Genomic DNA, 11283 nt, shown 5'->3' with positions numbered 1-11283 from the left:
AACATATATATAGGACTTTGTCCTATTCACTTAAAGAAAATAAAAACACTTTAAAATGATTTTCTTCTTATAAGTGTAAAAAATAAAATCAAAGACAAAGAAAAAAAACAATAGAAAAGTTTTTTTTTCACCAGGGTTACCTCTACAATGCCCTCCTCAAGGCCCCCTCCTCCCGCCCGACTCATCAATGGAGGTCCTGCATACACTGTGAGACGACTCCTGAAATCTCGCCGATGGGGATGTGGACTTCAGTACCTGGTCCATTGGGAGGGATACGGGCCAGAAGAGCGTTCCTGAGTTCCTGTATGGCACATTCTGGATAAAGACATGATTAACGACTTCCACAGACTCAACCCTAGTCAACCCAGGGGTCCGTCAGGAGCCGGACCTTAATGGGGAGGCTCTGTTATAAATCCACCTTGCCAGCCTTGTGATTCCTAACCTGATCATATTTTATGCCACAGCCGTGTCCTCAGTCCTTTGTTTTATTTCCTTAGTCATGTCATGCATTTTTTAAACATCCCTTGTTCACAGCTTCAGCCTGTTTCTGCTCAGTGTTTTTCCCCCTCCCATCATCAGTTTACCACAGCCCCGCCTTCATGCAATCAGCTTCATGCAACTCACCTGTAGTTCCCAGTTAAAAGCCTTGTCATCAACTCTCAGTCTCTGCCAGATTTTCATGTGCCCTGCTATGAACTTCCGGCAATCTTGTACCTTGTCCCTTGTTAGTCCTGGTTCCCTGATCCTGCTCATGCTCCTCGGTTTAATGATCTCTGCCTTTGCCCTCGTCGGATTCCTCCTGTCTTCTGCTTACCCAGTAACGACTCCTGCTTCACTTCCTGGTTTTTCGGCTCTTGGATTTTCCCTCATCTGCGCGACGCTTCATCGGATTACACGGCTTTCGACCCCTGCTCAGTTTACGGACCCACGACTCAAACCTGCTCCACTAAGTCTGGTAATTCTTTTGATTCTGATTCTCGCTTATCCCTGGACCCTGTTCTTGTCTGTTGGACTCAAACCCCAAACAATTCTGAACGGTGACGACATCACACAGGCTCGGACCCTTTCAACTCAAATCAGTGATTGTGTATGGAACACCCACACCAACACCAGGTCAGTGGCTTTGTATTTTCTCTCAGTCAAAGTTCACAGTGACTCTGTTAATAGTTTTTCGTGTGTCCAGAAGTTCCAGTCCAACTCGATGTCCTGATCCAGAACTACACCAAAGCCTTGCACATCAACAATAAAATCTGTAAAACTATCTTTTGAGTTTGGCATTAATTCAGAGTTCAAAGACCGGTTCATATCAAAAGGACACCTATTATGGGGGTCCTAGAACAAGTTGGGATCCATCTGTGGGCTCTATAAAACATGGTCATTTGATTTACGTCATAAAATTTATCTCATATAATGAAATTTCACCTTTTCAGTTCTGCCTGTTCTTCAGCTCTTCAGAACCTGCTGCTTTGCATAAGTTGCTATGGAAACCCCCTCCCAAATTTTTGTTTACGTTAATTCTGTCCCCTGCCAGAAGTTTACTGTCAGTTCCTTTTCAGTAGAAAGTGCTATTTTCCCATAGTACTTATTGCTAGAAAATTGCCATCAAAAATAAAAATTAAATTAAATAAAAATAAAATTAATACACATATCATGATGTTATCAGTCACTTGGACAATTCACCTACACTGCCATCAATAATATGCATGTTCATGTACATATATTTATTTACTCTACTAGGTATATGTACATTGATATATATCACGAGTATAGGGGTTTTTGTTCTTTGTTTTCTTTTGCTTATCTTTCTTTATTCTATATTTCCCTCTCCTGTATTGAGCTGCAGTAATGCACAAATTTCCCCACTGTGGGATCAATAAAGTTTTATCTTATCTCATCTCTGTTCTCCATGACTGTTCTAAAACAGCAGAACCATCCAGAGAGGAAGTGGGCGGAGTCTCTGCTTGGGTTACCAGGAGATGAGCTGGGCGCAGGTTGGGGTGGACTGGAGTGCGACTTGTGACATCACAAGTAGCGATGTTTGAAAAAAGCTAATTTCAAGATACAGAAAAATACATTTACTTATAGTAAAAATGCCTCTGAGTGATTTTTTTATGCTTGGACTGTTTCTAGATGCAGTACAGACCCAAATGTGAGTAAAAAAAAACTGAAAAAAGTTAATTTTGCAATATTAGGTCCGCTTTAAAGTTTTAAATGGCATAAATATTCAAGTTGTCTTAAATGTTACTTTAGATACGAAATAAACTAAATAAGATTCAACTCATGCAAACTGCAGACTTATGTTCTGGAATATTTAAAAAAACTGCTCTCTTTTAATATAAAAGTTATGTTCATGTTGTTGATCAGAGCTCTGTGTTCACAAGCAGCCCCCTCCCAATGTTAGTGCTGGACTCTGCAGGACTCTGGATCTGGATCAGTAACAGCTGGATTGTGTTTGTTCCATCAGATTCCTGTCAGCTCACCATCGACACAAACACAGTGAACCGATTCCTCCACCTGTCTAACAACAGGAAGGTGACATGGCAGGGGGCGGAGCTTCAATATCCTGAACATCCAGACAGATTTGATCGTCCTCAGCTGCTGTGTAGAACTGGTCTGACTGGTCGCTGTTACTGGGAGGTCCAGTGGAGAGGAAGAGTTTACATATCAGTGAGTTACAGAGGAATCAAGAGGACAGGAGACTTTAATGACTGTGTGTTTGGATTCAATGATCAGTCCTGGAGTCTGAGATGCTCTGATGATTATGGTTACTATGTCAGTCACAATAACAGAAGAACATTCATCTCCTCCTCCTCCTCTGACTTGGTAGCAGTGTATGTGGACTGTCCTGCTGGTATTCTGTCCTTRTACAGAGTCTCCTCTGACTCTCTGATCCACCTCCACACCTTCAACACCACATTCACTCAAACTCTACATCCTGGATTTACAGTCTGGTCTGGTTCAGTGTCTCTGTGTTAGTTTAGTTTGTCTTCAGTGTCTCCGTGTTAGTGTTATGGCCCATTGAAACACAGAAGGGTCATAACACATTTCAAGAGGACACAAAGACAGAATTCAGGAATAAAACTTTTATTAATTATTTTGCCTGATCCTCCAACAAAATCTTAGCTGAGGAGAAAAAAGGAACAAAATCTTTCCTGAAAAAAAAGAGGAAAATTAAAACCCATTTAATCCCACCGGCCACAATTGTTGCCGGACTTTTTGTTTTACCTCTGGAAGCTCTCAAGGTGTTATTTTGGCTTTGGACAGCAAATTAATATTTTGTAACAAAATAATAGGCTGTCTACTTTTAGTTTTACCAATTACATGTAGTTAGTGAGAATGGTCACATAACCACACCCCTTGACTTCCTGCCTGCCCTGCTCGATGGAAATGTCTACCTCAAACTGGTACAAAAGGGAGTGAATAAAATGTCTTAACACACAGAATTGAAATATTTTGTACATACATTCTTTAAAGAGTCTTCTGCTGAGATATATTGAGAATTTTATGCTTGCATGCATCTTTTGATCATGATAAGAGTGAATGTAAGCACAGCAACAATTGTTGCCGCTAGTACACATAGACAGAGCTATGCTAGCTGTCAAAAGTTTGACTGTTTATTCTATTTATCTTATGGGGAGGTTCTACTCAGATTAAAACCATCAGATGTTTTAAATCTTTTAGACCTGAAAGAACTCCAAAAATGATGTGCGTTACATCAGGGGGTCCTAAACTTTTCCATGCTATAGTCTCACAAACAGCATAAGCATTTGGCCGGGGACCCCCTATGCAAACCTACAAACAATGCCATAAAATATGTAAAATGTTAAAATATTGTTTAAATCCCTTTTTATAAGTATTATATTTGTTTAACATTAACATTTTATTAACTAAAATGTTTTATTAACACTATTATAATCCTACTGATAAACCAGCTGTTGACAAGAAGAACAGAACAAAATGAATCCAACTGCTCTCCTAAATAACATTTCAATTAGTGACGGGCAGTTTGAAGCTGAAGTTTCAGCGCATGTATTGAAAAAAACAACACACTGTTTCAGAAGCACTGTGTCAGAGCTTGATTCGTTTGGTAAAAGTCATGTGATCAGTGACGTCCGAAGCTTCTAAAGCGGTGAACTTATGTCACTGCTTTGGTACCTGATTCAAAGGTTCATGAGGAAATGAATTGGTTGGATTCATGGTGTGTTTTGGCAAATTCGCAAAATATAACAAACCAGTGAAGGAGTTATTGTGAGACACAGAGGCAAACAAATGTATGTGTTTAGTTTGTCGTGCAGTTTATAAGCCTGGGCCAGAAAGAGTGGGAGTCACAAACCCACAAAGAACCTTTGCTATGAGCGCACGTGTGCGCGCGCACTTACGCACGCACACACGGACCTACACAGAACTGCGTGCAGCTTGGTTCATCATTAAAAAGAAAGCAATAGTAGCGCGAGACACAACCCAGAGCAGAGTTTCACTTGTTGCACAGGTGATGATTTTCATAAAAAGCACAACTAGACGGTGACGATGTCCTGTCCTCAGGAGGAAGGGCTGCAGGAAGCATCAGATGAAACTGATCAACTGTATGTACTCTATTTGATAAAGGGATTTTCCAAACATTTTAAAGTTTTCGAATGTTCATGTCAAAATTAAAATCAAAGACCAGGGGCTGTATTTATCAGACTTGTAGGAAATATTAATACTTTGAAGAATTAATTTTAAAAAAATATTGTCTCAAAGCTGGGTCTAAAATTTAGATATCAAACATCTGACTTAAAGCAAATCTGAAGAGTCTCTCAGAGGGGATTTTGTTGATCCTGTATCTAGAAAAACACAGACAAGCAGTCACACACAGAATATATATTTAAATATATGATCATATTCGAAATTATTCTCAGAGAAATGTCAAGATTGTGAAAATCTTCAGTTGAAATTGAACTACTATATTTCTTGGTTTTAAGAATGTGTGTAATAATCTAGTAGCCTATATTTTATTTTTTGAAAATAAGGGGCAGAGAATAAAATTAGACTTTTCTTTCTGCTTCCTGTCTTTCATTTTATTTGTGTTTTTTTTTTTGTGTGTGTAGGGGTCACCTCGAGTGAAGAAACAGGAGTTACTGCCTCAAAGCAGGTCTCGAAAGGCCTGAGAGAAGGCAGGAACACTGAACTCTATTTTAGGCCATGATGGGTCATTTCAACCTACACGAGGACTTCAGTTCTCTTAATCAGATATTAACAGAAACAATCTGTTCTGTTCGTGATTCATTGGTTGTTTAACTAAGAATGTTTATGCATCTGTTAATCACAATAATGACATGTCACAAAGAAAGAAAGTATCACTTCTATTCTTTTATCGTGCCTAAAATAGATTAATGAATCACAGAAAATCGTCACCATGTTTTCATTGTGTTTTTATAAATCACTGTTTTTATTTTACTGAAACATCAGTAATATAATTTTTAGTTTGTCTCAAGAAAATCTTACATTTATCTGGACACAGGTTCAGAATGATTATTTAAGCAGAAGTGTTAATTAATCATGACAAATGTTTCACAGTGATTTCTTACAGTCTAGCAGAAAGAAGCAGAGAAGATATTTTCATAATATCTGTGAACGGCTACAGAGCAGTGGCCTTCACTGGCGTCAGCTGGCAACTCTCTTATCTCTTCTTTTCCTTTCTGACTGAGGGCTTATCTAAGGCTCCACTCTGGCTTACTAACACACGGATGCCTTAGAGACACTTCAGAGTGTTCTTCCTGGTGCCGATACAGGAGGACAGGCTGATTCTCTCCGGAGAAGAGCCGATGGCCACAGGTTTGACTCAAATAGCCAATTAGAGTCGGCTTGTTGGCCAGGGCAAGTAGCAAGCCGCTCCATGTCCACCTAGAGACCCAAGTCTCTTAAGTGTTTTCAACTCTCGAGGGGAGACTTTTATTTTGAGAGACGACAGGAACCACAGCTGGAATCTTTCTAGCCGGGCTGAAACAGACAAAAAGTCACCTAAATGACACCTTAACGCCAAGGACCAGTTCTGGACAAGCTTCCTGAAGGGTCGTGGGGAGACAGTCTACACCAGGGGTGTTTTGAGCAGACATCACCAGGTAACGCTGACGTGWTCGTGGGTGACGTGTCAAGTTGAAGCTGAGAGCAGAGAGGACGTGCTAATCTGGTTGTAAACCTTTCAAAATTAAAAGCAGAAACACTAATTCTTAATTTTCTCACCTTTTCTTACACTGTATCCTTGCCAACTCTAAAGTGAAAGTGCCAGTAAATTGTTTAGTTTTAACATCAGACTGACTTTTACTGTTTATATATAGGTAATCTAAGTTTTAATGTGAAGAAAATTTGGACGCGGGTTTTATCTCATTTTAACTTAGACACTTGTTATAAATAGCTCACAATCAGGTGTAATTTATGATTTGTTCAATTGTGTAAATAAATGATTGCATAATCTTTTATAAATCAACTTGAACTCGTCTGACGTTCCCTCATTGTGTCACTTCACTTTGCACAGACAAATATTAGAGTAATGAGGAAAACCTTGGTAAAATTTACTCTCATAACTTTGTTATGAGAAGATGTAAGGTGAGCTTATTTGCATAAGTAAACCCCCTTACATAATGGTTGCCCGTACGATTCCCATAAAGGATTCCTGAATGGTGAACTCTATTTACATATTTTTCTTATGAAAAGATATCTCTGTGCATTTTGAAGTAGTAAAAAATACTACCTTATCATGTTGGCAAAAAGAATGATGTAATAAGACCTGTTATGACTGGAGGTGTTCAGATTATAGCAAAAAGCTGCAGATTTTTGTTGTTATTCTGTCATTTTGAGTCGTAATAAGGCTGTAACATTGCTGCTGCTTAGAAATAAGCATTTCACGGTTTATAAAGGTAATGACGTCACTTCCTGAAAGGGAAATATATACTCCTCTCTTATAAATAGCAAAACGCTATTTTATCTTTAAGATATAATCTGTGAACGCAGTTTTCATCTTTTATTTCATAATTACGCTAACATTTATGAGTTTTAGGCACTTGTAAAGTGTTAAACGGAATACGGGGAGTTTTGTTAGCGTAACACAGGCTAACAAAGTTAGCTCCAACCACTTCCGGGACGGAAGAACCGAATGGTACGTCTCGATAAACGGCGAAAAAAGCCGTTTCGGCGCCATGAGCGACCGACTACACTGCGAACTGTCGTTTGAACCACTTCAGAGAATTTTGGGTGAGTTTAAATGCCGTTTTCGAGCAGTTTTTAACTTCGAGCCGCTAAGACGGACAGAGTTTAAGGTTACACACGGAACTTCCGGTTCAACCCGTCAGCTTAATGATAAGCTGTATCGCTAGCGTAGTGAGAAGCTGTCACTTGTCGATTTTTGAAACGCTGTGTTGTACACTGTGGTTTAAATACGGTGGATTATAGTCAAAAGCGTTTCATTTGTTACATTTGATAACTTTTGCACTATAAAAAACAGACAGCCGTTTTTATTCTGAAGGAGCGCATTGAAGGCGGGATTTCCTGTTAGACGCTCCGTCATTTGACAGGAGGCACGGCGCTGCTGTCGATCAAAGGTAAGTAAAGCTGAGGTGTCTTCCTTTGCAACGGCGACATCTGCTGGTTGATTTAAGGTATTACACTCCTGAAAGCCATTTTCACCAAAAACACACATTTTTCTCAACTTTTCAGCCGAAATCGAATAAAACACATTTTGAATCAACTCAGTTTATTCAAAATAAAATAAAGCTTAAACTAATGCATTTAAATGAAACCAATTTCAATTAAAAAAGGGTTTATTTCTACAAAAATACTATATAAACAGGTTTAACTTTATTACAATCAATCTGTTTTTACAATCTCTGTTTAATAGAAGTGTTTCACAAAGGTGGACACTCTCTTATTTAAGCAATAGTGTTGTAAATTAGAAGANCATGGAAATAAAATAAAATCCTTTAATGTGTGAGAAATTAGGTAAATAAAAAACACAGTCCTTTACAGTAAAGAACAAAAATCTATAGTAGGCCTATACTATAATGCCCCTTTTCCACTAGTGCCACTTAGTGGCACTAGTGGAAAATTACAAGGCTGTTTTGATGCTACAGAYTGGTCTGTCTTTCAGTCAGAGGATCTGGATGAATACTGTGATGCTGTAACTGGATATTTAAATTTCTGTACTGACATATGTGTCTCAAAAAAGACTATTACATATTATCCCAGCCAAAAACCTTGGATTAATAGATGTGAGACAAAAACTGAAGGAGCATGCTGCAGCCTTTAAGTCTGGTGATGCTGCTGCCTATAAGGGGGCGAGATATTTATTAGAGAGGTCCATCAAAGCTGCAAAGCGTTCTTGAGGAAAGAAAGTGGAGGATCATCTTAACAAGGATGATCCACATCGTGTGTGGGAGGGAGTGAATGTTGATTTATCCTGGAAACCTAAAGAAACAAGCATTACTGACTTTGAACCTTCATTGCCTGATGATCTTAATAATTTTTTTTTGCCGATTTGAAACTGCCAACAGTGAGGTTGCAGTTTTTTTTAAATGAACAGAGCAGACTCACTGTTTCTCATGAGGAGGTCCAGAAGGTTCTGTCAAGAACCAAGGAGAGGAAGGCCTCTGGCCCAGATGGTATTCCACCTCGACTCCTCAAACTTTGTGCAGAGCAATCAGCTCCTCTTTTAACAGATCTGTTTATCACTAAGACTCTGTACTGTCCCACTCAGTTTTAAAAAATCTGACATAATACCAGTGCCTAAGAAGACGCCTGTGACATGTTTTAATGACTATCGGCCTGTGGCCTTAACCTCTGTTTTAATGAAAGCTTTTGAGCGACTGGTGTTGAACTACATCAASAGTCAGATTCCAGTGTCTGCACTGTTAAAAACAACCTATAGAATTTAACCAAAAAAATTGGGGTAACAATTTGCAACCAATTTACTTGGGTAAATTTAACCAAAAACTATTGGTAAAGAGTATCTAATGTCAACAGCTTTAAAACACTTAAATACATTAAGTAAAGTCTACCTAACTTTTTTGGATTCATTTCAATACCAATTACCCTAAAATTTTGAGAAATAGTAACACTTTTTTTGTGGATGCACTTAGTTTATTTGGGTAAATTTAACTAAATACTTTGTGTTTATCTGGGTAAATTTAACTAAATACTTTTAGTAAACAGTATCCACATGTGGATCCATTCCAATTTGCCTACAGACTGAACTCTGTGTATAGATATTTGGATAATGGAAAGTCTTGTGTTAGGATGCTTTTCATAGACTACAGTTCTGCTTTTAATTCACTTGTACCTGTGCAACTCATTCACAAACTGAAAACTCTTGGTTTATGTGACCCTATTTGCAAATGGATTTTAATCTTCTTGACCTGCAGACCTCAAAGGATTAAAATTAACAACTGTTTTTCTAACTAACTCATTGTGAGCACGGGTTCTCCACAAGGCTGTATTTTAAGTCCTTTGCTGTTTACTTTGTATACTTACGATTGTGTTGCTGTCCATCCCAATCWTAATATGATTATCAAATATGCAGAAGATACTTCTATTATTGGTTTGGTGAACTCYAMTGATGACTCTTATTACCAGACTGAAGTAGAACATGTTGTGCAGCGGAGTAAACAAAACAATTTGGTTCTGAATACTTCTAAAACATATGAACTGATTGTGGACTTTGGCAAGAATATCGTTCATCTGCCTGTTATTATAAATGGCACAGAGGTACAGAGGGCTGATAGTGTTAAGTTTTTAGGAGTRACCCTTTCAAAAGGTCTGAGATGGCATCTAAACACCAATATTATTGTCAGAAAGGCTAGACAGACTCTTCTTTTTACGCAAACTTAAGGAGTTCACTCTAAACAGACAGATTCTTTTAAATTTTTATCATTGTGCAATTGAAAGTCTTTTCATTAGCTGTATCACAGTGTGGTTTGGAAATCTCACCAGCAAAGAAAAGAAAGGCAGCACCCAGTCTATACCACTTGTGACTTTGTAAATAAAGAATATTTACTTTTTACCATCAAGTTTGTGTCACTGTTCAGTTTGTTTACTCTGGGTTTTTGTAGAACAGACACTTGTCTTACTCCCTCTTTACCACAATGGTCTGGCAGTCCACAATACAGTGGAAGATGCTCTGATCTGTCTGTAGATCTCACGCTCCATTCTTCCCTCAATTGTAAACAAAAGCCTCGACAAAAAATACTCGAATGTCTCCAGAGGCAGACCTYAACCCCAACCCAGAGAGAACAGTCCACTCTTTACTGACTGAGGATCATAGCCTTAGATTTGGAGGTGCTGATCCCAAACCCAGCTGCTTCATACTTGGCCACAAACAGTGAGAGATGGAGATGACACCAACAGGACTATATCAWTTACAAAAAGCAGAGAGAAAATCTTCAAAAATCTTCATGGATTTTAACATGCATTTCTCTCCATGGTCTCACCAAATTTCTCCCACAACTGTAACTTGGCTTCAGCAACAGCCAGGGCCACATCCAACAGGATTAACTGTGGACGAAAGAGGAAGCTGTCTGAAAGGGATGTTAGGTCTAAAACCAGGTGTTTCTGTTTCATTGTCTAACCCCTGTACAATTACAACAATTTGGTAGATTTTTTTAATTTCGTTTAGACATGTTAAGTTTTAGTTCCATCAATAAGATGCTTTTATTGGTTTATTGGTGTGGAATTATAAAACAAACACTGATTATTGCATATCAAGTTATATTTTATGTTTATTATTTGCACAACATGAACGACTCAAATGACTCAMGTGAACCGTGTTATTTTAGTGATGAACTGAGATTAACACGGTTCCATAAAGAGAACCAGATTCACCAGTTCTAAGCAGCTGCAGTAAATCCTTCAGGAGGAGAATCCCACAGTACCATCTGCTGGAAGCTCCAGATGACCATCACTGCTCATCCTGCAGAGAGAGGGAAACAGTGGGCAGGACACACTGRAATCCTGACAAAAAGGTGTTTTATGCATTTCTGAACACGTAAGAAAGGAAGGAATGCGATGCATGAGCAAAGTTAAAAATAACAGCCAGACTTTAACTCAGTTTTAGAAAGATAAAGCTACTTTGGTGTGGTGATAGTTGAGAGCAATCCCCAACACGTATCCATAGGTGTAATTTGCAGGGGGGTTAGGGGGGTTATGACCCCCACAGAATTTTGATTCAGTCAATATAACCCAGGTGGCACGGTGGCTCAGTTGGTAGAGCTGATGCCTCTCAGCAAGAAGGTCACCGGTTCAAATCCCAGTCTGGGG

At 38.7% G+C, this 11283-nt stretch overlaps 1 long non-coding RNA gene across 2 annotated transcripts in view; it reads left to right on the top strand.

Annotated features, from left to right (window-relative positions):
* Positions 1-3948, top strand: part of LOC106534495 (uncharacterized) — a 13763-nt gene extending 9815 nt beyond the window's left edge. For both annotated transcript variants that reach the window (XR_001312356.1, XR_001312357.1), the window contains one exon: positions 2465-3948. This is a non-coding gene — a long non-coding RNA (uncharacterized LOC106534495). The remainder of the gene's footprint in view (positions 1-2464) is intronic.
* The last annotated feature ends 7335 nt before the right edge of the window (positions 3949-11283 follow it).

Source organism: Austrofundulus limnaeus, unplaced genomic scaffold (assembly GCF_001266775.1).
Source record: "Austrofundulus limnaeus strain Quisiro unplaced genomic scaffold, Austrofundulus_limnaeus-1.0 Scaffold1190, whole genome shotgun sequence".
Taxonomy (NCBI): domain Eukaryota; kingdom Metazoa; phylum Chordata; class Actinopteri; order Cyprinodontiformes; family Rivulidae; genus Austrofundulus; species Austrofundulus limnaeus.
Note: the sequence above shows the minus strand (reverse complement) of the source record. Positions and strands in the feature narration are given on the sequence as shown.